Raw genomic sequence first — 27,845 nt, forward strand, 5'->3', positions numbered from 1 at the left:
TATACACTTATGTCTTACTGAATAATCATATCATTCTTGCGGTGAATATATTACTGAAGCTAAAAGAATAAATATTCCTGTCTAAAATAAAAATGTGAAAAAAAAAGCGATGTGGCCTTGACCTCAATTTGAGCAGCTGAAACACTTCTTGATTGTGTTGTAGAGAATCCAGATAAAAGCGGTCGGGATGCTTCCCTATTAAGTCCTGTCAGACAGACTAGAGGAAGAGAGTGTTTTATCATAGAAAAAAGGTAGGTTCGTTGTCCCAGAAAGTAAGTTACGTTAAATCGAAAAGTCGAAGTGTTATTTGCGGACAACTTTTTTGGTAGGGTGCACACATGATATTTTTCTAAGTGAGCTAGAGACTTGAAATTTTGTGCACAGATAGCCACACATTTGAGTATGAATAATCAATTTAAATTTTTAATCTATCTCATTTAGATCAAAAGTTATTCAAGTTTTAGTAACACCATGTTTGTTCTTTTTTTCAGGCGCTATTTTCAAAAATGAGACAAAAGTTGCCCCCATCATTTTTCATCCCCTTTATATTGTCACAGACATTTGAAATTTGGCACACATTAAGTATAGAAGTTGGGCATTAACCCAAAGTTTAAATTTTGGTTCTAGCATTTTCTTAAGCAGAGTTATGTGCATGTGAATTAAGCAAAATGAAGGATTTTTTGACGGTAAATGCTAGAAAATACACGTTTCTTAGGTTTTATTAATCAACAAGACTAAAACTCTTGGCAGAATAGTTGTCTTACATATGAGTATTAGTACAAAATTAATAGTATAAGTGGCAAATTGTCATTGTGAAAAAAAAACAATCATTCAAACTCAGGAACAACCCACACCCTGGGGATCATAAGGTTATTCTTGCATATGTACTCTTACTCCTTAGTATCGAACACATATATATAGTATGTACATGGCACATAATTTTCTTTTATGATAAACTTCCAGCAAAAAATAAAAATGCTCCCACTTCTGAGGATGTTACCCCCATGCATATTTCCATCACCCCTGCTTATAAATGCTGATAAGGCAGTTTGTAATAAAATTCTCTCTCTCCAGCAGTTGTCTTGATATTAGTATAAACCAAAATTTAATTATATATTTCATGTCAGAAAACAATATCTGGTGAGCTTGAAAGAAAATAAATCAAGCTATATACATGTAGCACCTGTGATACTACTATTTAAACCTACTAGTAATGCATAAATGTTTTAAAGCTTAAATATCATTGAAAATTAACTTGCCATGTATGAATGATAGACTTAATTTTTTTAATTCATGTGACTTAACAGAGTTTTCTGATCCAAGATTATATTGAAAAAGTATAAGAATTATCTGTAACAATATTTGTGCTTCCAATTTGTCTATCAATTTAAGTAAAGAATACACAAATGTGATTTAACCTCTGTTATAGGGAATTCTTGCACCACAAAACTGATTATTTTAGTTTTAAAAAGCTGTTGGTTCAACTATACTACAGAAGTCTACATATATAAAAAGTAAATATAATATATCAATACAAATGACAGTAAGTTTTAAAAGGGAACTTGAGCTATTTTAAGTCTTTGGCACGGAGATATATAAAAACAACATTAGTAAATCACAAAAAAAAAATGGATAACCTATTGTCTCTTGTTGGCTTCCTCAAAAAAAAAAAAAATTTTTTATTTCGATGTACGTCCATCTCTTAAAGTTCTAGATATAAATATAATTATATACATATACTTAAATCTAAAGTTCTTCACACAAATACCTACATGTACATAGAAATTTCCAAAAGGGACTTAACAATATTCACACCTTCCAGGTCATTTGAAGTCTTTGGCAAAAATGTGTAAACAGCATACGTAAATCACACACACACACACACCAAAAAAAAAAAAAAATTTAATAATAATAATAATAATTAATTAATTAATCAATAATAAATCTGTCAAGGCCCCATAAAGACCTTTATAATCAGACAGAGACGCTAAACACAAGAAGTTACAACTCCTTGCTAAACCAGACAACCAAGAAGAAGAGTCAGGATTATTCAATGTATTGATGCCGCAAAACGGATGAAAACACCTGCTCAGAGTTAAATTATTATGTCAAAGTAGCTTGTCAAAGTCCACTCAGGCTTAAACTTTTTAGTGCATTTCACCATGATTCCCAACAAACTCATCACAATCAGGATTTTCTCTGTTATTATCACTTCTAACTGATGTATGCAAGCGATGTTACATTTTTGTTAAGCGTACGCAGTAAAAATTGACCTCGACTGGCTGCGGTCAACAAGCGTGTGCGAGAGGGGGGGGGGGGGCGTTGAAATAAATTACAAAAAAAATATTTGCCCAAATTTGCCCAAAAATCTGAAATGTTGGTTAGAAACCTTAGTCCTTGTTCTTCTACATGGCATATATTTTGTCTTGCCGCCCTTTGCCGACTTCAAAAAATAAATCAGTTTAAAAGTTTGCCCTTAAAAATTTTCACTTCTGACCTCTCGTAGATCGCGAAAACAATACCCAAAAGGAAGTAACAGCTGTTCTCTATCACGTGTTAAGGTAGGGTTGTTCCCGATGCAGTAGTTGAGACACGCCGTGCATTGTAAGAGCGGGTTGAAATCTGATACTCTGGGGACAGTTTTAATGGCGCTTCGCGAAATAGAACAACTAACGCCACCTAGGGACGTCTGCGCTCGCTATTTTTGGGACGATTTGGAACTCAAACAGTAGTCTATAGACTATACTCTTTAAGTTGTAACTTATGTTTAGATTATTAATAATGTGCCTAGGGTACGTATAATAAGATTTATGCGAACTAGAAAAAGAAGGACTTGAATGAGAACACAATTATGCATCGCAGAGAAAATCGAAGTGTCATAACCCTTACAGTACGTAGAATAAATATCACACATTAAAGTTAAACCATTGATTTCAAACCCACAGTGTCAATCATATTTCCAAATGGGCGCTCTCCCTCTCTCTCTCTCTCTCTCTCACTCACTCACACACACACACACATGCACACACACACACACTCACATTTGAAATTAAGGAAAATCATGTCAAAATCAAATTAAGGAAAATTTCTAAGAAAAATCATGCACAGGAGGAATCAGCAAAAATGAAGCCGTAAATTATTTGCTGTTCTAAATGGCTTGTTTTAGACATTCTTTGTTTAAGTCTTAAACAAGCCATACTTCTACAGACTTACTGACCATTCCCATAAACCTATCGTACTAGCAGAATTGATCTGTCTTCCTGGGGATTCTGGCTAACTAGCATTTGGTTTAAGCATGCACAATAGTTAATTACCCCCTTCCCCCCCCCCCCTCCCCGCCCCAGTAGCTTTAGTGGGTGTGACAGACATTAAAGCTGCTTAAACTGAATGCAATTTAGGAAGAATCCCCTCGGAGGTAAGTCGATCCTGCTAGTATGATATGTTTATGGGAACCCGGTCTTATTTGGGACTGAAATTGAGCTTTTATATTCTCAGTCTGAACATTTTAACTTAGACCAGTTAGAGACTTCAGCTCCTTTGTGTCATTAAGTTCCAATTTCAGTATAGAAAACCTCTGTTAAAGGAAAATATCGTAAATGTTAATTTTGCTCGGCGACCTTTCATCCACAACTCCCTCTGTTGGCCATTGTTTCGATGCCTTAGTAACCAAGCAACGCCATGACAGATGAAGCCTGGGAATGTTCCGAAGGACACCCCTGACAGGGTTTCCCGCTTTAGCAAATTGATCATCATTATTACCATAGATAATGTTATCCATCAATTACCGGGAAACATTTATATATGCTCTTCCCGTAGGAGTATTGAGCTGTTTTTATTCCGACCTCTGTATTACTCAGGAAATTAAATGCATTGCATGTCATATTTGTTAATGGAGTTGATATGCGTGGCTTGCTGGTGACTGGTTTAAAACTGGGATAGCTTAGATAACAGTGGGAGAATGGGAGGCTTGGGTAGCGCTAACACTCGCCAATTTAGCCAAGTGCTAAAACAGTAGAATAAGAGTTGAAAACCTGAAATAACTGGGATAGCAATGGGATTGAAGTGGGATAACAGTGGGATGACAGGAGGAAAACAAAGAATAACTATTATGATTCCCCCTCTTTTTCTTCAACTTAGAAGAATGGTTACTCATCACCTTTTAGCTAGTTTTATATATATTATTATTGTTGATTTTTCATAATGACATAAACAGCTTGTTGTTTGATGAAAAAAGTTTGTTGTGATGTCTAAAGATTTCGTACAAGTCAAAACACCAAATCTGACTGATATTTATGATAGTAACTGTGTAAGCACTTTAAATGGCTGGATTCATTAGATTGCAGACTAACAATTATTCAGAACTTATATTCTTATTCAGCAGTGTTGATTGCCAATTTATAAGTGTTATATGATTATCTATAGATAAACTCTTGGAATTAGTTTTTTATTTAAATAAGTTATTTTGTAATGAATTTGAAAACCTTGGTATCTCTGTTTCTGATAACCTTTTAGATGGATTTTTGATTAGTATTTTAAGGCAACAGTGTTCCAAATGGCTGCCTTGTTTCAGTGATGATGATAAATCACACATACTTATTCAGCTGGCTTCTTTAGAAATGTTGTTGGCAACAGGAAATAAAATCATTAACTCCAGTATAAGAAGAAGCCAGATGTGTGTCAAAGACAATCACTTCAGTACAGTATATTAGTTGAAGCCAGAACCATATTCAAGACAAAAAAAAAAAAAAAAAAAAAAAAAAAAAAAAAAAAAAAAAAAAACATATAGTCTGGTTTTATAAATTCAGTTGAGAGAGAGAGAGATTTCTTTTCTTCCTGCAAAAAAAATGGCGTATGACTAATATTGACATCACGTATAATCTCGTCTTTACGAAAACCACTAATTTTTCAAATACGGAATACACACTTATGTCTCGCTGAATAATCATATCATTATTATAGCAGATATATTACTGAAGGTAAAATAATAAATGTTCCTATCTAAAACAAAAAAGGGAAAATTTAATATTATTTAATAGTAAAGTCTTACCTTTATTAATTCATTCAGGGGCACACATCAAACATAGTTTGTTTGAAAATGATATGCACAAAATCTTCCAAGGTTAAAGGGATAACAACTCCCTGTGATCCGTATTTTACAATAAATAGATTGTAAACAACTCAAGGAAATATAATAAATTCTATTTTATCACCAAAATGGCAGTTACTGCAATTATTCTTGAATCTGTCCTTGTCATTGAACTAATGATCTCCATAGATGGCTAGATACCTCCTTAATAATCTCTTAAGAGATTATTATAAAAAACCCAAACTTCTTAGGAAATAGCTTTGGCTAGCTTTGAATGTCGGAATTGAGTCATTAACCATTGGTAATTATGGGAAAATTGTCATTAAACCCGGAAAAATCCATTTTTTGGCTCGAACAAATGGTAGTTATCCCTTTAATAACTAATGAGATGAATGATGCTTGTAAGGAAGAACTTAGGCATATAATTATATTTGTATGTGTTTTTGTTGTAATTTCACTAATTATTATATTTGATCATGCATATTAAATAAAATATTTTGAACCGCCAGGTATGACTTTTTGTGATTTTTGGATTACCTGGCTTCAGTTATCTTAAAAATTAATAAAAAGTTTGTTTTTTTTTTTTTTTACATCGCGTGTTGGAATAAGAACCAAATTGACGCGCATCCTTTCCATTAGATGTGGGGAAACCACATGAAAAGTCATGAAATCCAGAATCGGAGCAGCAGATTTGTGCGGACGAAAAGCTGCTAAGTGCTGTCTGACGTACATAATAACCTTGCATTATATTCAAGGCATAGAACAGGTAAACCTTTGATGTTCCTGTTCGAGTGACTGCTTGTTGTTGTCATTATTGCTGTGATAATTTGCTGAGTGTGCTACGGACAATAGAAAAACACTTCAGTGTCTCGTTCTGTCAGGGACGTGTCAATGGGTAGATAATGTCTGAACCCTGGATCCATTAGCTAGATTCTAGGTAATCCCAGTTTCATAGATTTTATGATTAATGTTATATAATAACATTTAGGCTCTGTTCTCACAACTTTTAGAATGATCTATCACCGCGGGGAGTCTCACTAGATTACTGTCAGATAATCCCCCTTAAGTGTCCGTCCCCGCCTACTACAAGCTTTAAGGGGTAATTAACTTTCGTGTCCGCCCGGCTGACAGCTATTTAGCGTGAACCCCCAGGGAGTTAGGTCGATCCAATGTAGGTCGATCTAATCTATGAGAATGGGGTGTAATACCTTTACCAAGAGTTGTACTAGTACTAGTAGCCATACCAGTACATGATACTCCTTCAGGGGCTGATTTAACAAAGGAACCATTTTAAACATAAGAATTGGTCTTAACTTTAAAGGGATAATAACTCTTCATTTCGGCCAAAAAATGAATTTTCCTGGAGTAAACAACAATTTTCCCATACTTACCAATGGTTAATGAATCCGTTTTTACATTCAAAGTTATTCCCTGGTTTTTTTTCTAAAAAGTTTGGTTTTTTGTTAAAATTGCTTAAGAGATTATAACAGAGTATAGCCATCAATGGAGGTCACGTAGTCTGAAGACAAGCTCAGATATCAGAATAATAGCTAAAACTGCCGTTTGTATGGTAAAACAGAATGTATTATATTTCTTTGAGTTGTTCACAATGTTTTTATTGTGAAATAAAGATATTATACGAAGAGTTATTATCCCTTCAAGTATTAGATTTGGTCTTAACTTTAAGATTGATGTGATCAACATTTTAGAACAATATTCCGAACAAGTTGATCTGCAAGACCCCATTCCCAGAGATTAGATCGATCCAAACTAGATCAACCTAACTCCCTGGGGGTTCACGCTAAATAGCTGTCAGCCGAGCGGGCACGAAAGTTAATTACCCCCTTACAGCTCGTAGTAGGCGGGACGGACATTTAAGTCGGATTATCTGACAGTGATCTAGTGAGACTCCCCACGGGGATAGATCGATGTAAATGTCTGGGAATATGCCCCAAGGTTACACATCTTCAGATCAAATATGGCCTAAGCACATTAAAGCAGAGCTGACTAATTGCTGATGGTCTCCCTGCCTCCAAAGACACAGACCCTGCAGCGGTCCAGCAATGAAACCAATGAGGTCCACCAATGAGGTGAGAGGTGGCAGAAATGGCCGAGGGTTGTACATACAGTAGCGCAGAAAGAAAGCAGAAAATATCTGTTTCATTTTTTTTTTTTTTTTTTTTTGGTGATGGCATTTGGTAGGGTTTAGCAGCAGAGGTTTGACTTCCTATGTAACCTTAAAGTTGCAATTGCTCTTTTCAGGCTACATCACTTTTGTGAGAGCGGATCCAATTGTATTGATGTGGGCTTTAAGCTTATGGAAAAAAAATGAAAAAAGGATTGACAAGAGATGACATAAACAGAAAATATTTTCATTCCCAACCCAGTTGCATTGATGTTGGTTTATGGAAAAACTGGAGAAAAAAATGGACAAGTGTTGACATAAACAGATAATATTTTCATTCCCAACCCAGTTGCATTGACTTTCGTTTATTGAAAACAGGAGAAAAAATAGACAAGTGTTGACAAAAACAGAAAACATCTTCATTCCTGGAAAACTGAGAAAGCAGAGGTTTCACTATTGTGATCCTTACCACCCTCTTTAGTCTTAATCCAATCCTAAAGTGGTTACTGTAATTTAAAATAGACAGGATTACCGTAGAAACACAATCGGAGCTTCTCAATCAAGGGCCCCGTTTCCTGGAATTTCATTCCCAACCCAGTTGCATTGACTTTGGTTTATGGAAATAACAGGAGAAAAAAGAGACTAGTGTTGATGAAAACAGAAAACATTTTCACTCCTCGAAAACTCAGAATGTAGAGGTTTCACTATTGTGATCCTTACCACCCTCTTAATCCAATCCTAAAGTGGTTACTGTAATTAAAAATAGGCAGGATTGCCGTAGAAACACAATCGGGGCTTTTCAATCAAGGGCCTCATTTCCTGGAAGTTAGAACTAAAAACATTTTTCCCAAACCGTCACACAACTGAAATTATTGATCCCATTTAGAAAGGCAAGAGATCTGCACTTAAGTCTAGTTATCGTTGTTAATTCAAAGCTCGTCATCGACATCCAGGGACTTGGTGTGAATTCCAAGCCATTAAACTGTTCCAGAATATCGATGCATGGTGGCGAGGACAATATGGCCGAGCTTGATAATTATGGTTATGGTAAAAACAAAAAGAGGGTAATGACTTTAGGGCCTGCATCACTTTCTGGTGCATGCACAAATATTTAAGCATTTGGAATTGGATTGAAAGATGTCATTTGGCTGTTCTTATTTATAGACGTAATCATTTACTGAGTTATGTACTTGCTTGGGTGTTTATTATTGTTATTGTTGTTATATTTCTCTTTTCATCCTATTTATTTTTCTCTCTTTTATTTCTAGAGTCCAGAATATAAGGTACTAGTAGTCTGGTACTTAGCATATAAGAAATCTTTGTGTAATTTATATATGTGTTAACTTTTCTTTTTAGTGACATCAGCAAACAAAAGCCCCCCACAGCTCAATCCAGCCACATTAATTGCCAAGGAAACTATGGAGCAATTTGTTAGCGCCTAAGAGAAAGGATTATCCTCGGAGCAGGGTATATTTTACAGATTTGTTGTGCCTTGGCCATTTTGCTGCAGAGGAGAAGAAGGCAAAGGAAAAAGGTGCGATATATTACGTTACAAGGCTTTTTGCTGTTGATAGTAACGCTGTTTATCTGAGAAGGCAATTTTCAATGGGACAGTTCCATCCCGAAAAAGTCTCAGTTTAATTCTCTTTGAGGCATTCGAAGAAAATTGGCACAGAAAGTCGTACACAAGGCTGTGAGAGGATTTCTCTTTACAAGTTCATTAGTCTGAAAAAAAATCAATTAGAAATTGATTTATTGATTGCTCAAAAGAAAGCAAAGGAAAGAGAAGGAAGATAGAAAAGAAAGGAAATAGATAACAAGGGTAAAATATTGGATAACAGAACTCAAAATTAGGAGTTGATAAAAGAAGCGACAAAGTGGAGCTGGACCTGGCATTACCTGGCATCTTGTGTCTTGGGGAAAACTTGTCAGGGTTTTTGTATCTAGTCAAAAGAACGGCTGCTTCAACAAGTGCTCGTCACGCCTTTGAGGATTAGATGGTAAGTTGGCTTTATCTATTTATTTATTTTATGTCATTTATGTATACTTCATTTGTTTGTTTGAAATCATTGTTATTATTATTTGGTACCATTATATTTTTCAAATGCCTATGACCCAACGTATGTGATATACATATATATATATGTTTAATTGAAGGAATACTAGTAATGAATGCTAGTAGTACCAAATTGTGTTAAGTCTAGTAATACTGCGCAGTAGGTTAAGCTGATTAGTTTTACACCCCATTTCCATAGATTAGATCGACCTACTTTAGATGGACCTAACTCCCTGGGGGTTCACACTAAATAGCTGTCAGCCGGGCAGACATGAAAGTTAATTACCCTCTTACAGGTTGTAGTAGGCGGGAGGGACATTTAAGTCGGATTATCTGAAAGTAATCTAGTGGGACTCCCCGCGGGGATAGATCGATCTAAAATCTATGGGAATAGAGCCTTACACTCAGTCTGATAATTTGGCAATGTTCTGCCTGTTCTTTCAATAGGGGAATTTTGCAGAAGTGCTCCCAGTTGTTTAGCAGTTATAATATTACTTTCGATAGTGAAATTCACCAGTCTCTATTTTCAGCACAATATACTGACTCATAGACTCGAAACTTTTAGGGGAACATTCAGATTCTCACATGGTACTAGCTGGATCGGTTCAACTAGGCGAGGGATAAGTGCAATCAGTGGAATCAGCTTAATCAGTACACAATAGTTAATTACCCCTAGCTGCTCAAGGAGGCATGTCGTACAATTAAGCTGATTCCACTGATTGCAATTAAGAGGGAATTCACCCAAAGAGTTGGACCAACCCAACTTGTACAGTGTGACAATGTGGATGCTGTCTAAAACGCTGAAGCATGTTTATGACTAATGATTATGTTTATAGGTTTGGATATGTAGAGCCTTTATGATGAAGGGCAAAGTGTTGACATTTACAAGCAAATTTTAGATTTGCTAATTACAAATAGATGGTGTAATTCCCTCTCTCTCTCTCTCTCTCTCTCTCTCTCTCTCTCTCTCTCTCTCTCTCTCGCTCTTCAGACCCCGATTGGAAAAGAAAAGTCTAGTAGCTTTGGAAGATGTGTAGATCTATACAGAATTTACAGAAATTATGACATCAGGACAGTTTGAAACATGGATAGTCTGGGGTAGCGCTAGCAATTTTTTTCACTTAGCCAAATCACCTTATTTTTGTCAGTTTGTTATCAAAATGGTTATAATTTGGCTGAAACATGTCAATTCAAGCCCTTTTTCTTTAGCCAATTTAAGTCAGTTTTAGCATTTGGCTAAATTGGCGAGTGTTAGCGCTACCCCAGATAGTATACATTAAATATCAGATTTGATTTCTTAAAAAGCAGCCCTTATGAATCCTCAAAAGAACATTATTTCAACATAGAAGCCCCTCCTCAGTTGAAAAGAAATTTTTAATGTTTTATTTGGTGAAATAGAGTATTTATTAGCAAGTCCATCATGGGATCAGAAGTATTTGATTAAGGATCAGATGATTAAATATTTCACTTAAAAACATCATGTGGAAATTATTTTCTAGTGCACTTGTTTTAGAAATCCTATCATTCCTATTCATGAACAATTCAAAAACATATACAATTTACTTATTTCTATTTAATAATTTTTTGAATCGGTCATGATTCAGAAAAACAGCCCAAAATCAAAATTCAGTTATTCCTTAATGAGATTTTTGAAGGAGAAGTTACTAATTTGGAACTGAATTTCTCGAGATTGGGTAAACCATCAGTTCAATTAAGTGCTAAAACTGGCAAGGAAACGTAAATGATTTATTGAGTCAGAACAAACAGCCAAGTTCGATGATCTAGCGGAAGTTGCAGATGATTAAATTACCATAAAAAATCAATGCAGTAATCAGTGACTTGGGGTTGACTTTCAGAACTCTCTCTCTCTCTCTCTCTCAAACTGATTTCATTCTTCATTCCTCTCTCTCTCTCTCTCTCTCTCTCTCTCTCAAACTTATTGTTCTCCTTTTCTCTTTCTCTCCAACCATCATCTCTGCAAAGTTCTATACTTTTGTGATGTCTGACAGATAAATGTGCACACATGGCCATTTGAAAAAAATCATAAAAAAGTCATGCATTGGATCAAAAATCCTTGATTGGATCTGTAGCTCTAAATAAACTCTGGCTTGATCATAAATGTTTAGGGATATGTGTACACGGTATATGTGCAATCGCCATCTGTAACCATATTTGTATGATCTCTGTCTTCTCTCCCGCTTCGGGCAGGAATTTAATGGTCCCTGATCAAACAGATTACCGAGAGATGTTTAGCTCGGATCGTAGCTGTGAAATCGTTGCTAATTGAGTTTGATGTCAATTTGGCTTGGCAAACAACCATTTCTAGTTGGCCTGTTTGCTATTGAACCTTGTGTCTGAGCTTGTTGATGCCCTCTAAAGACACACACAGCCTTCCGGGCATCGTGATCAATACTTGAACGTATAGCTACTAATACACCAGACTCGAGAAGAACTGATTGAGCATTAGGGCAAACTTGGTGAGGTAAGCGTAAAATTCTGATGTAGGTCTGATGAAATCCATAAAAATAGTGTGAAGGGGGGGTTGGGTGGTGGTTAGTAGTTGGGTGGGTGCATGGTTGGGGGTGATTAGACATAAAGTGGTGTTGATAGTTTACAGGCACTGTCTGAGAATTAAATACAGTAGGTGTAGCATTGATTGAGCAACGGGTAAATTGGTAAGGTACTAGTAAGTGTAAACCAACAATCACTTGGTAAATTCTGATGCAGATCTGATATAGTGCATATACCGGTAGGTGGGTTAATGAGGGTGGATAATATAGTACTGGGGTGGCGCTAGCAATTATTTTAGTTTAGCCAATTTACTACTTTTTCATCACTTTTTTGTCCAAATGGTTTATATTTGACTAAAATCAGTCAAATCAACCCTATTTTGTTAAGCCAATTTCAGTCAGTTTTAGCATTTTGCTAAATTGGTGAGTGGTAGCGCTACCCCAGGAGTAGATGTGTGAGGGTGATTAGACGCCGGTTAGTGGTGCTGATAGTTGTAGAAAGCACTGTCTGAAAATTAGATACAAAAGGTGTCATGTGTTCTCTGTTACCTGTTGTGTTTAAATGTGAGCCCTTGGGCTGTTGTTCTAGACTGCTGGGGGGGTAAAATCAGCTTGAATGCCTACCGTAAGGTACTAGTAGTGTATTTATAAGCGCATTAAAGAAAAATGAGGTGGGTAGTGATTTACAAACAGAACTGGAGAAAAAATCTATATGTGTAGTCTAAATTAAGACTGCTTGCCACATTAGCTGTAGGACTCTTTCAATCACTCTGTCTTTTACTCCCATTTTGTTCTCTGTTTCTCTTTCTTCCTTACTCTCTTTCTCTCTCTCTCTCTCTCTCTCTCTCTCTCAAATTCATTATGTTAGAACTGCATATCTCTCTCTCATTCACTCTTTTTCTCTCTCTCCCTCTCTCCCTCTTGATCTTTCCCTTTCAAATTTCCTCTCTCTCACTCTTACTTTCTCTTTCTCTCTCCCTCTCTCTCTCTCGCCCTCTGTTAAACTCATCTCTCTCTCTCTCTCTCTCTCTCTCTCTCTCTCTCTCTCTCTCATTTTATCAAGTACAAACTCAAACCACATCATAGGCAGTCCACATATTAAGTCAACATAACCACTTGGTAATATTTACCCTGCACATTGAGACCCAGCCAGAATTAGAACCCAGTGGCAATATATTCTACGTAAAAGGTGTCATTGCGTAAATATTGCATGGCGCGAACATAACAGAGCACTTGAGCACTTGGCGACCACCCAGATGGCAGTAATTGTGATAAATTGTGACCGTTATCAAGTATGAGCAGTATATAAAGCCATTGCAATGGCAGGACCAGAAAGGGGGGGGGGGGGGGTGCACAGTGTGACATGCCCCTCCCCCTCCTCCCCCCCCCCACCCCTGCATCAGAGGTAGCCCCTTTCTCCATCGCCTCCCCCCACTCATGTACCCAAGAAAGAAGAGGGGGCAGAATAAAAACAGCTGATCAGCATAGAAAAAGTTTACTATAATCCAAAATTCGATCTAGTCTCTACATTATAGCTCAGATTGGGTCAACTGGGGAAGGGGGTGGGGGGGGGGGGGGGAGGTCCACTTTTTTTCTAAAAATACCCCCCCCCCCCCCCCAACCCTTTTGAAATAGTTGGCTACAGGTCTGAACTATGGTAACATTTAAACCTACATTTGAGGTAAGATGCTATGTACAGGATATTCTTGATCTCTGTTGAGAATAGAAAATGACATTTTGTGGAGAATAGAGAATGACATTTTATTAAGTATGGATGACATGGGAATGAAAAGATGACAATGGATATTTGTCATATGGTCAGTGGTCCATAAATATTTAGTTATTGAAGATTGAAAATTGAGGCCTGGTTTCAAAGTTACAGTAAATGTCACCTCAAACGACCGCTACACAGCTATTCTCCTTTTAATATTTCAGTATTAATGAAGAAACTATCATTGTAATTTAAAGTGCATTAAACGATGCTGATGAAATGGCAGACTTAGCTGGGTTTTCATTTTTTATCATATTGATACCCTCATTTTGAAATATTCCACTGTCGATCATGCTGGTAGATTCAGCTGATGCAACTGCCAATATCAGACATTGATTTAAATCCTGACATGAAGCACCCCGAGTCCCAAAGCTGATTGGGAACTTACCTTAGGAGACATTGATTTAAAGCCTGGCATGTAGAACCCCAAGTTCTAAAAAATTTTGTTAACCGACCTTTGTGAATCCGCATGCATGCATCTCCCTTTTCTAGTTACTGATCTAGACAGACAGACAGCTAAACTGATTGGTAAATAAATGAATCCATAAAAATAAAGGGACAAACAACTAAAAAAAGATAAATAAATGGATTATAAACAAATCTGACAGGATCAAATTTCAGTTACTAGTACTTGATAGAAATGAGAAATGGAATCATGACCAGTATATATCTGAATGTAGGTCTGGACTAGAAGACCATACATATAGGAAAATTATTCAGTAAAATTATTGGATTTTTATGGTCTGGTGGTATCTAAAGTAAAATTGAAGACTGGGAAAACTCTTAACTGGTGCAGGGCATGCATGTAAAGATAATAGTCCAAACATGGGCATTCTTCGATCTTTCTCTCCAAGCTGTCATAAATGTTTATGTTTCACAAGTTGAATTATTGAACGTCATTATTGGATTCTGCTCTACATCTTCCCATGTGGAAGTGAGTGTAATGAAATGGGAAGAGCCAGTTTTGTTGGGTTGAAGAAATAAAGGACACTTTGCCATAGTCAACCTTCGACAATGTCAGTTGATGGCAGGAGGGGGATAAACCCCAGCTTCAGGGGTCCCCCCCCCCCCAACCCCCTGGAAAATAATTATATGTCAAGTGAAAAAAGACAAAACCAAGAAACATTTTGTACCCTGTTCCCTAAATTTCTTAGTAAAATTACCCTTGTCTATTACATTGAATTTTTGCCTGAAAGAAACAAGTCCAGATTTTTTTTTTCTTTTTGTCACGTAAGCAAAATTCGGATCTTCTAGTGAACTTAGTACATGGATGACAAGCTATCATAAATGCTAAAATCTCCTGACTTCAATTATTGAATGCTGTTATTGGATAGCTGAGTTGTATGTATGTATATATGTGTGAAGTAAAACAAGACAAAACCAAGCAACATTATTTCTTACCTTGTTCCCCTTAGTAAAAATGTCCCTGTCTTTGATTTTTAATTTTTTTTTTTTTAATTTGTTGGTTGAAGGAAAAAACTCCATAATGTTTTATTATTATTATTTTTTTTTTTTTGTCACATAATCAAAATTCAGGATCTTCTAGTGCACTTAGTACAAGGATGACAAGATGCCATAAATGCTTAAATCTCCTGACTTAAATTATTAAACGCTATTATTGGATTGTTTGAGTTGTATGAGGCAGGTGGCTTGTTCAAGCTCTCCAGGGTGACAGCTGCTGAGGGACTGGGATTGATTGTTTAAATCCTTGCTTGATGGAGAGGAAGGCATGGATTGATATTAAGGTAATTGCTGTAAATTTTCAACTGACAATAAAGGTTTGATATTTTGTATCTTTTTTTTTGTAATTTTAAAAAGTGGTACTACAGATGCATCTCGATGTTACTGACATTAAATCATTTAGCACTGGTCACTAAGTGCACAGGATTAAGACAAATGAAAATGGATTTTTAATATGTTATGCTCAACCTTTGTTGATATTATATTACTTAAGTTTATCATTTTAGACACAACAATTCACTTTCTAACATGAAGCCAACTGATTTTACAAAACTTTTTTTCCGAACATTTTATTTATTAAATTATCTATTTTTTATTTATCTATTAATTAATTAATTTATTTATTTATTTGGGAAGGGGTGTGATCATTTATTAAAATATTTCAAAGTTATGGAATTATTACCGTATACAACTTTCTACAGCCCGCAGGTGTGTGTCCGTGTGTGTTCGTTTAATGCATTTAATGCACGTGATTGAAATGTTGTACGTGATGTGGATTAGGATGTGACATGAAATACCTACAGGCAAGATGGAAACTCCAGACCAGTTTTGGCCCGATATAATACCTTAATGTTGCCTAAGGTATGGTTTTATTTATTTATTTATTTATTTTTATTTTATTTTTTCATTCAACCAGTATTATTTCTGACCAGTGAGAGACATACAACATAGATTTCCTGCATGGGGCTAGCTATATAGTTTAACCAAAGACTTTCACCAAAAGTTGGTTTAATGTTTGACCTATAAGAATTTGTTACTTCTTTATTTGGGAAGGGGTCTGATGATTTATTAAAGTTGTTCAAAATTATTGAGTTATTACCATCAACAACTTTCTACAGCCCCCAGGTGTGTGTCCATGTTTTCGTTTAATGCATGTGTTGAGCGTGATGTGGATTAGGATGCGATATGAAATCAGCTCCAGGCAACAAGGAAACCTCAGACTAGTTTTGGCCTGGTATATAACCTTAATGTTGCCTAAGATCTCTTTTTATTTATTTTTTTTTTCACCCAGTATTATTTTTGACCAGTGAGAGACAGACTACATAGAGTGCCTGCGTGGGGCATTACATGTTTAACTAAAGACTCACTGAAAGTCGGTTTTAACTGTTAGACCAATATCTTTGTCTACTATATTTGTGTGCTACTAGATAAGTCAGCAATGGCCCCTTTCTATAAAACTTCATACCTATTTTTTGAAGTTTGAAGAAAGAATTCATTTGTTTTATATCTCAGAGAAACAGTCAATTCATTTTAGTGGACTAAATGAGATAAATTATCCTAAAGTAGACAAAAAAAACCCATCTTATCTTAATACCAGTTTGCAGTTTTATTTGTTCCTTTAATTTGTGAAAGTAACTCTGAAAATCTGAATTCTCTACAGTGCTCTCTGGGTAGTTACCTATCTTAGATATATATTACACCCCATTTCCATAGATTTTTAGATCGATCTATCCCTGTGGGGAGTCTCACTAGATTACTGTCGGCTTGGCCGGCTTAAGCGTCTGTCCCACCTACTAAAAGCTGTAAGGGGGTAATTAACTATGGTGCCCGCTCGGCTGACTGCAATTTAGCGAGAACCCCCAGGGAGTTAGGTCGATCTAAATCTTAATCTTTAGATCGATCTAAATCTCTGGGAAAGCACCCTAAAAAAGAGACGGATGTGGTTTATATCTTTAGGCAAATATTATGTATCAGCTAGTATATTTCTCCTCCTTATTCTTCCGTACCATGTTAACACATATCACGATGCATGCAAATGACAATGCCAATACACCGGATATCGCATGTTTGTAATTTGGCCAATCTGTTCTGCTTTTCCTAGACGCAAACATCCTCGTTTTGTATTTATTTGTGTACTCTACTTCTTTAACTATACAAATAGAATTTTTTTGTATTGATTTTTTTTTTTATTTATAGAGATAGAACATCAGATTAAAGCAAAAATAGATGATAGTATGCTAAGTCTGTAATGAGAGTTTTGGTTATAGGCATGGAATATTTGTATAATTATTTCAGTGTGCTGCTCCATCAATTATTTGTCTCTTTGATCATAGCCAACTTAAATAATAATCTTATGACCTGCCTTTTAAAAGAAAAGAACAAACATAAGCATGAATATTTGAAATTTGGCTGATGATGGCTGCATTTCTTGAAGGTCCCTCTAATAAAAAGAAATGAAGTGGATTAGTGATAAACATTAAATAGTGTTGATTAATGATATTAACGTAGTGTGAACGCCTGAAATATCTACATTTAAAATATAATTTCCAAACAAATTTATGTCTCAAATTTTTGTGTTATTTTATTTATAGATAAAGATAATTTTTTTAAAAACAAAAATAGATGACAATGTGGTAAATGTGAGACATTTATGGGTATAGACATTGAAAATTTGTATTTATTTCTATGCACTGCTCCGTCAACCATATATAATAATCAAGATTAATGTATTGATTTATTTTATTTATAGAAATAGATCATGACTATAAGAAATATAGGTGAGGCTGTGTCAGGTATTCGGGTATGGAGTAATTTTTTAGTTGACGTCAATGCCAGATGACAAGAAGCTTGACAGTGACAGATTACATTATGGGTTATTGTAGTATCTTTATATAGTAGGTGATGGAAATATTACTTATAGAAGACTGACTATTTCTGATATGAAATACGTATTCAAAATAATCGTTTTTCTTTTTGACACATACAACAATAAACTTTCTCATGCAAAGCCAACTGGTTTTGTAATAGCCTTTAGATTTACTTTTCTAATATAACTGATTTTACTTTTTTATTTTTTGAAGGGTGAGGTAGTAAACAGTTTTTTAAAAATTATTGAATAATAATGGTACTTTCGCAGAGTGCTTCACAGGCCATGGTAGATAATTTTAATTATTCTCTTAAAAGTCATAAATTGATGATACATCCTCATGTAATATTTAACGCAATGTGTGACAGCCGTAACATGGCTTTATCATCAAGGAAACATTCAACTCTTTGTCATCACCTTTGAATGTAATTTACAAGAAACCCCTCAAAGCTGGGTCGATCCTGCTAAGATCAATCTACGAATGGGAACAGGGTCTAAGACTGGTCAGTTGCCCAGTTGATCAATACCACATGTATACAGTTCACTGACCACCCATTAGGACATGCCAAATAAACTTTGGTCAATTAATTATTCCTGAAGTGTTGGGCAAATTACTTACACGGTATTTGTATGATCATTCGGTCAGTAGTTATAAAGTCCTCGAGGCTTGTTTGCAGATTATGTCCAGCATTTAATTTTATTTGGTTATTTGATTTCCAGTGGATATTTCAATTTATTTTCGTCCAATAGCTACTGAAATATTCATGACCTGGTCTATATAGTCTGATATTTGACTTTTTTTCATTATATTTGAATATAGGTTTTCTATATTTACTTCTCTCTTAACGCGGGACAAAGTTTACTCAACCGCTGTGTGGTATTAATATTGAGTAGACTTTGAGTATGAAATATCCACACTAGAGAGGTAATGGATGTTGTTTCTCAAGCTATAATTTCAGTCCTTAAAAGGTTTAAATATTGACTACGGTAATAATTTTAACTTTTCAAGCACCTTGTACAATTTTAGTATACTTTTTCGATTTTGTTAAGTTACCCTTTAAATGTACATCTGTTCGAAAATACAACTAAATTTTCAAAACTTTAAAAACAACATTTCAAATATTACTAACAAAAACATTAATCGTTATTAGGAAATGTATTATTTCGTTTTGTGCGAATGAAATGAGTAATTACCATAGTCGTGTGTCCTTGTGCTGGATTGGTTTATCTGAATTATTTGCTGGAGACAAATAAATGTACATACAGGTTCGTGTATGGAGTTTTTTCTCATATTGAACCACGTTTGGCAGTGTTATCAACGCAGCCTTAGTTTTGGACACTTTCCAAGTTAAACTTCACAACTTTAGTGATTAAACAGGTGGGTGAATTTGCGTTGTCTAGCATGTCTGGTTTTAAAATTTCTGTATTTTATAACGTAATGATGATGATAATGATAATTTTGTTGAAGTATTATGCATACACTCCATGCTAAAAGATTGTACACGTATCAGGGGCAGATCCAGAGATATTTTCTGACAGTCTTCCAGCAGAAAAATTAAAAAATTAGATGACCATTAATGTAAACTTGAAAAATCTGACCATCTTCCGGAAGACCCAGAAGATGGCCTTAATTTGCCCCTGTGTATGAAATCTTAAGAAGGTGAAATATAATTAACATGAAGTCAAGAGTTGTTATATCTAAATATAAGGGAAAAAATGTCACAGTTTAAAGAGCATGGTGTAGAATTACTTAAAAGCTACTGAAAATTCTATGGTATATATGTATGCAGAATTACACAGTTTAAGACAAGAGTTGTTATATTCAAATATAAGGGAAAAAATGTCACAGTTTAAAGAGCATGGTGTATAATTACATAAAAGCTACTGAAAATGCTTTATATATATATATATATGTACCAGTATGAAGAATTACACAGTTTAAGACAAGAGTTGTTATATCCAAATATAAAAGAAAAAAGGTCACAGTTTAAAGAGCACAGTGTAGAACTACCTAAAAGCTACTGAAATGTGACATGGAATTAAAGTACAGCTGAATCATTTGGCTACTAGTAGAGAACATTTGGCATAGTATTTATAAGCCAGAGGCATGTTAAGGGGACAGACACGTATATGTCAACTCGCACAGTCTCTCTGTCTGTATATATATTCTGATCAGTCTGTCTGTCTCCGTCGTCACCGTCCCCGTCCGACACATATGAAGTTCACCCCATAACTTTCACACCATATTTTTGTTTTACTGTAAATTTACTGGGAGGCTTTGTTTGGTAAAAATGCAGGTTGCTTTCAAAAATAGGCAAGATTGGTTTACATTTACTGAAACAGGCAATAAAAAAAAAAAAAGTTCCATGTTCTATCTCCCAGCTAACATTATACGAACTAATGTATGCTATTATCCCGGAGCACTTTGACTGGCAAATGTGATGTAATGTGATATATAACCTGGGGACATTGAGAAGGTGACTGGCAAATGTGATGTAATGTGATATATAACCTGGGGACATTGAGAGGGTGACTGGCAAATGTGATGTAATGTGATATATAACCTGGGGACATTGAGAGGGTGACTGGCAAATGTGATGTAATGTGATATATAACCTGGGGACATTGAGAAGGTGACTGGCAAATGTGATGTAATGTGATATATAACCTGGGGACATTGAGAGGGTGACTGGCAAATGTGATGTAATGTGATATATAACCTGGGGACATTGAGAGGGTGACTGGCAAATGTGATGTAATGTGATATATAACCTGGGGACATTAAGAAGGTGACTGGCAAATGTGATGTAATGTGATATATAACCTGGGGACATTGAGAAGGTGACTGGCAAATGTGATGTAATGTGATATATAACCTGGGGACATTGAGAAGGTGACTGGCAAATGTGATGTAATGTGATATATAACCTGGGGACATTGAGAGGGTGACTGGCAAATGTGATGTAATGTGATATATAACCTGGGGACATTGAGAAGGTGACTGGCAAATGTGATGTAATGTGATATATAACCTGGGGACATTGAGAGGGACGTTCTCTGGCTGTTACCAACACACTCACACATTGGCTTTCATGGTAATTCATTGAATTATTCACATTGCTTGAAGTAGAAATTTTTCAGGCACATTGTTTTTGACCAAAAATTCAGTGTTTTGCTGATACTGATATTCATAAATTCCATAGGCTGCATTGTAAGTGTACGCCATCACCTAATCTGACGAAAAAGCATCTATTTTCCAGTGTTTGGGGCTGTTCAGAGTAATGTAGGTTGCTGGGGTAGGGCTAACACTCGCCAATTTAGCCAAATGCTAAAACTGACTTAAATTGGCTAAAGAAAAAGTGCTTGATTTGACATATTTTAGCCAAATTGTAACCATTTTGATAACAAATTGACAAAAATGTAGTGATTGGCTAAGCAAAAAATTTTGCTAGCGCTACCCCAGGGTTGTAATATTTTTTGCACACTAACGCTGTAGTGACTCTCACTGATTGCAATCAGCTAAACAGACATTATTATTATTACTTTAAATAATAATTACTGTTTGATTTATTACTTTAACGTAATAATTCTTAAAATTTTTGAACACCTCTCTCTTCCATTCTGTTCATTTTTATTTACTTTTTTATTATTATGATTTCAAGTTGTTCACATATATGCAGTACACATACTGTAACAGTACTTTCTGAGGCATTCTAGCCTAGCTTACTTTCACAAACTGTTTCATCATCTGTGTCATTAGTAACAGACAAAACATATTGTGAAAAGTGATTAATCAGTTTGTTTTGCATTTGGTAAGTAGTCAGTAATCAGATTATGATGTCATTCCCCAGCCGTCCATATGTGTTATCATGTTCAGTTACTCATGATTTCAGTTACTCATGATTACAGAGGTTATTTTTCAGTTTTAGGGTCTGTTTGAAACCAAGTTGATCCAGGAACTAACTGATCTGTGGATCAAAAATGGTGACCCACTTAAAAGTTTGCTATGCAATCACCTCTGGGGTAGCACTAACACTCACCAGTTTATCCAAATGCCAAAACTGCCTTCAATTGGCTAAACAAAATAGGGTTGATTTGACTTGCTTTAGTCAAATTGAAATCATTTTTTCGAAAAAAAGTAATGAAAAAGTAGTGATTTGGCTAAGTGAAAATATTTGCGGGGATTATGTGGCATGCTTTGAAGTTGGCCTGCCATATTTGATTCATGGACCAATTAGTCTGCAGATGAGTGGACCTTTTCTTGTCAAAAAAAGGCCCTTCTTTCATACCCTCTGTTGCCCCCCCCCCCCCCCCCCACACACACACATGGGTTGCATTCAAAGCCAGAGTTGATCCGAGGACTAACAGATCTACAGATCAAATATGGCTGACCTACTTGAAAGCTTACCCCATATTTCCATAGGGAATCTGTTCACTGTCTTTTGGAGGTACATGCAGCATGCTTTCATACTTATTTCATGAATGTGTTAGTCCCGCGGATATTCTTGTTCTGAATATGCCCCCCCCCCCCCCCCCACACACACACACACACAGGAATGAATGTTGACCAGATTTGATGAGCAATCACCATACTGATCTATATGTATATATATGAAATCATATCAGTGCTTCCTAACTGCAGGCAAGTTGTTACATACACGTGGGCTGAGAATTGATGTTTTGTGTTGCATAGAGTCATTAAGGGCTCAGTTAAGGTGAACCATTTGTCAGAAAGTGGTCTTAAATGTGTTAATTGCTAGTCGTCAGGATGACGGGATTGATTAACGCGGTCTTGTTAAGTGTTAATTGCAGTGGGTAGATTTGGGAGTTGAAGGAAATGTTTACTATGTCACCTTGCGTTGGTTTGTGGAAACTGAGAACATTTCTGTTCCAGCTGTCTTGAATTCATTGACATCATTTTGTAGATTGGGATTTCAAGTAGACATTTGTATGCCTGGTAGTGTTCAGACATAGAAGCATATGTGAATATTGACAGCGCCTGTGTCACGTAAGCTGTGGGCATTTCTGTTTAATCAGCCTAAAATGTGTTGATTTTAGTGGGTAGATCAGGATTACAAAGATGCATATATGTGGTAATTTTCAGACATACATGTGTCTCACCATCACACGGTTTGTGCCGTACAGCATTATGGGAACTGTGCACTTGAAAGATACTAGTGCAATGTTCCACTATCATTGACTGGGTTCCCATACCTAGATTGATTTAAGAGGATCAATCCATCTACAAGGGGTTTCTCACTAAATAGCTTTCAGCTTAAGAAGGTCTGGCATGCCTACTGAAGCTGCTTAGGATAATTAATTACCCCCTAGCAGCTTCTGTAGGCATGATGCAAATGTAAGCCGCTTATGTTGATTGCAATTCAGTGAGAATCCCCTCAGAGATAGATCGATCCACAGTTAGTACGATAAGGTCTGACATTGATCCCATTGATGAAGTCTAATCTTTTCAATTTCAACTCCCTTTCAGCTCGTGATTCATGCCGCAGATGACGGACTGCGAGACATCCACAACGTCGCTCGAAACATTTGTGAACACAGGGCGGACGGGGAGACGGAATGCGTTGCCGGACATCCTTGATGCACAGCATGCCGCCGTAGGCACCAGCGACATAACCTTTGACCTTTCTAAGCTTTCGGGACCATCAGGTAATTGACCATGTGTATGATATTTATTCCCCCTTCAAAAGAAATAAAAAAATAAATGAAAAGATACATTTTTGCTATGTTTGATAATTAAGTAATTTACTTAGTGGCGATCGGGAGTCACCCATGTATAATGACTTCTTTTCACGAAGGGAGAAAAATAAAAAGCTGCATTAACAAGTCACAGGAATGAGGTACTTCTTGTCTAATGAAATAAATGTTTTATGCATCTTTGAGAAATAAAAAGTGGCTTTCTTGGGTAATGAAAATACCCAATGGGACCTTCATCTAAGGCCCCATTCACAATTAGGGGACTAACTACTCCAAGGGTCAAATATGGAGAACCACTCCAAAGCTTACCTTCTAATCTGTCAATAGACACTGAATAGATATCCCGTGGGGAAGTATTCAAGTGAGTCGGCCATATTTGACCCTCGGACAACTTAGTCCCCTATTCTGAATGGGTCCTGACACAGGTTTGCACTGAAGACCAACAGAATGACTCAGCCCACTCTATGTGTGTTTGATTACAGCGTTCAAACAGTCTGTTTGAGTGGTTCTATTTTTATGTCTTTGTTGTAGGATTTTTATATCGTTTTGCTTCTCTTCTTGGCTAATGTCATAGTGGCGGTGTGACTCTCGAGTCCATTAAATCGTAGAGGCGTTTCCTGTCTTGAGAGACATCTACAGGTGGTATCCAGGAAATGATAGAATAGACGTAGAATAACTCGATGATGATGAGCCACAGGAGTAGAATTTCTTGCTGATGAAGAGCCACAGTGCTTTGTTGAATATTGATAAGAAAATAGAATAAAATAAAAGTAGAATTTCTTGCTGGTGGAGAGCCACAGTGCTTTGCTTAATATTGATAAGAAAATAGAATAGATTCAAAAGTAGAATTTCTTGCTGGTGAAGAGCCACAGTGCTTTGCTTAATATTGATAAGAAAATAGAATAGATTCAAAAGTAGAATTTCTTGCTGGTGAAGAGCCACAGTGCTTTGCTTAATATTGATAAGAAAATAGAATAGATTCAAAAGTAGAATTTCTTGCTGGTGAAGAGCCACAGTGCTTTGCTTAATATTGATAAGAAAATAGATTCAAAAGTAGAATTTCTTGCTGGTGAAGAGCCACAGCGATTTGTGGAATATTGATAAAAAAAAATTAATCAGAGTGGAAGGGTAAATCTGATGGTTCCGTATGTTTTCCTGAAAGCTTTCTCTCCACACAATCCTGTTGTGTGTACCAGTATATATAATAGAGGAAAATTCTATATTGGCGGATAGATACTTTGATGTAACTAAGTGCCATTCACTTTACAAAACTCTTCTCATTTTCTTCACTTGTTTATTTATCTGTTTTCTTTATTTTGATTGATTGATTATGTTCAGTTATGTGATTATTTATTTGTTTATTTATTTTTACTTAGCATCATATTTGTTATATTCTTGTTAAAAATGATAACTAATATATTGAGTGGGGGGGGGGAAGCAATACAAAAAATTGTTATTCATATTTTAATACAAATAAGGGCGCATTCCCATAGATTTTAGATCGATCTATCCCCGTGGGGAGTCTCACTAGATTACTGTCAGATAATCCGGTTTAAATGTCCGTCCCGCCTACTACAAGCTGAAAGGGGATAATTAAATTTTCGCGCTCGTTCGGCTGACAGCTACTTAGCATGAACCCCCAGGGAGTTAGGTCGATCTAAGTTAGATCGATCTAATCTCTGGGAATGAGGTCTAAGACAATAGTAGTACAGACACAAAATTTCAACAGTAACTATCTAACACGCATGATAAACTAATACATTCAATGATAAATTTTGCTCCTCTTCTACTTTCAGATGACAGTGAAGACAAGAAGTCAAATGTTGCCTGTGCTGACCCCTATAGTGCAGATGCCAATACAGGCAGTTCCAATACAGACTCTGAAAACAAGGAGAAAACGTAGCAGCGATCCAGTCAATTGACATGGGGCCAGGAATTTGTACAAAATGATTCAAACCAGACAGATATTTTCCACATCTGAAAAGAACCTGGACATTTCTGCCATCCTTACCCAGTGGGTTTTTTATAGACCTGTTCAAACCAAAGGACAGCAGTTCTGCAGAAATCATATTATTCAGGGGGCCAGGGATTTTTTTAATGAAATTAATTAACACAGAAAGATATATCCCCATGTCAGAAAAAAAAAACTGGAAAATTTTTCCAATTTTTTTTTTCCAGTGGGTGTTTTATAGTCCTATTTACCAGTCTGACAGAGGCGTCTTCTATAGATTTTGCACAAGTTATGGGCCATACCATACAAAACCATACAAGCAGTGTTAGAAATTAACGCTGGACCGAATGCCCGGGGCTGACAACTTTCAGAATGGGCTGAGAAGTTTTCCCACCCGGCAGACATTCAGTACAGCTACTTTTCAAGATGGCTGGACTATGTCCAGCAACTAACTTTCCTAAGAGGCAAACACTGCATACCAGTATCATGGCCTTATTCTAACTGATAACTGGTCAACAAAAACACAATGATGATAAATTGTTAATCAATTGGTTAGTGTATATGGTTTTTCTAGATTAAAGAAGGGGTTTGGGTCCTTTATAACATGTTGGCTGAGCAGGTCTTAGCATTAAGTATATTGATGGTATTTTATGCTGGTAAGGGAGAAATCTGTCCATTGTTTTCATATGTATAAACAAAATGTGGAAATTTTTGTACACCCCCTTTTTTATATTAGGTGGTGTATATGGTGTGAATTGAAAATGCACTGTTTTGAGTCAAATGATATGCTTAACTAAATTTCTTTTTTTTTTTTTTATTTGTCTGGATAATTGAAGGAACAATTTTTATTTAAAGTCTAAAGTCAAACATTCAAGCATATAATTACTAATGAAATGACACAGATAGTACTTACTTACCATTCCTTGGGAATGTTTTTAAATGTTGTGCTATATATGCCATATTGAGTTAAGAGTTCCCATTGTTGAAATAATGAACCCGTGTGAAAGGTCTCACAATTTAATGCTTACCAAAACAAGATCTTTCACCATAATGGAAAATTATTTGATAGAAAAGTAGTTAATGTCATTTGCTTGTTTGTCTAGGTAAATAGATAAATATAGAAAAACAGTTTCTATTGGTGTTACATGTTTCCAGATGGTACAACAAAAATTACAACTATTAGGTACAATTAAAAAAGCTCAAGGCCACAGATGGCTCCAATGTCACACAGATAGGTGGATGCTTTTAATCTTGTGCCTAGATCTGTTACTGTTTAGGTAGATATATATGGACAAACATAAATGTTGAACTGTTGCTGTCTAAATGGTACAAAAAGATCCCTGGCAATGCAATTTGGCTTCACTGCACCATGTGATATCTATATGATTTTACAAGATGGCCTCATGGCTCCAAAGGATGACTGAATGGTACCAAGGGATGACTGTATGATACCAAGAGATGACTACATGGTACCAGTGCTAGTTTCCATGGTACCAAGGGATGACTGCATGGTACCAGTGTTAGTTTCCATGGTACCAAGGGATGCCTGCATGGTACCAATATGTTTCCATCGTACCAAGGGATGTCTGAGTGGCAGTGCCTGTTTTGCACAAAGGATATTTTCTCAATCTATTTTTATTGTATTAAATGGCTAGCATTTTTCAGATTTTGACTTGTGATAGCTTTGTAAACTGCTCATATAAATGAAATACATTAATATTTCAGTTTGTATTGAGGGCGTACAGTAAATCAAACATGAATATTGTTCATGATATATAGTCTTGTGTACTGCTCAACCAAATAGAAAATAAATCACAAAAAGGTAGTATTTTTCAAGTGTGAAGATCTTGATGAAATGTAGTATACATTTGCATCATACAGCTATCTGTACAGCTCAAATGTTTTAAGTTATGAATAAGTTTGTTCAAAATGTATAGATTTCATCTTATACATAGGAAGTTGTTTAGATCTTGTTTTTGAATCATTTTGTTGAACATTTTATGAGAAAAATGTATTGGATGTTATTATTCTTAATGACATATTGTTGATAGTAATCAAGACTTCTTTGACTTATATTTGGTAAATCAAAATATTGTTTTATTTTTATTTTTGCTGGCTTAAAGACTACGATATATTCAGCCCTAATGCTTTGCCTTGGATGGTATTGTTTTGTCTGGCTGGTATTTTCTCTAGTTTATGTATTGTTTTACTTTTACCCAGCAGATTTTCCTAATATTGTTCACATTTGTGAACTTATTTTATTTCTTTTTCAATAAGCCATATACACTAAACCCAAAAAGTATG

At 35.8% G+C, this 27,845-nt stretch overlaps 1 long non-coding RNA gene across 4 annotated transcripts; it reads left to right on the forward strand.

Moving 5' to 3' along the window:
• Window positions 1–121: 121 nt before the first annotated feature.
• LOC106159348 (uncharacterized) lies at window positions 122–27,679 on the forward strand. 4 transcript variants are annotated; one of them, XR_015330893.1, is made up of 4 exons: window positions 122–251; window positions 8,568–9,211; window positions 23,364–23,542; window positions 25,387–27,679. It is a non-coding gene; the product is annotated as an uncharacterized LOC106159348 (long non-coding RNA). The 4 variants fall into 4 exon arrangements; XR_015330895.1 differs by lacking the exons at window positions 122–251; window positions 8,568–9,211 and adding an exon at window positions 11,592–11,749; XR_015330894.1 differs by lacking the exons at window positions 122–251; window positions 8,568–9,211 and adding an exon at window positions 19,115–19,253.
• Window positions 27,680–27,845: the final 166 nt, after the last annotated feature.

Source organism: Lingula anatina, chromosome 8, assembly GCF_051362555.1.
Source record: "Lingula anatina isolate TDL-2025a chromosome 8, LinAna3.0, whole genome shotgun sequence".
Classification (NCBI taxonomy): domain Eukaryota; kingdom Metazoa; phylum Brachiopoda; class Lingulata; order Lingulida; family Lingulidae; genus Lingula; species Lingula anatina.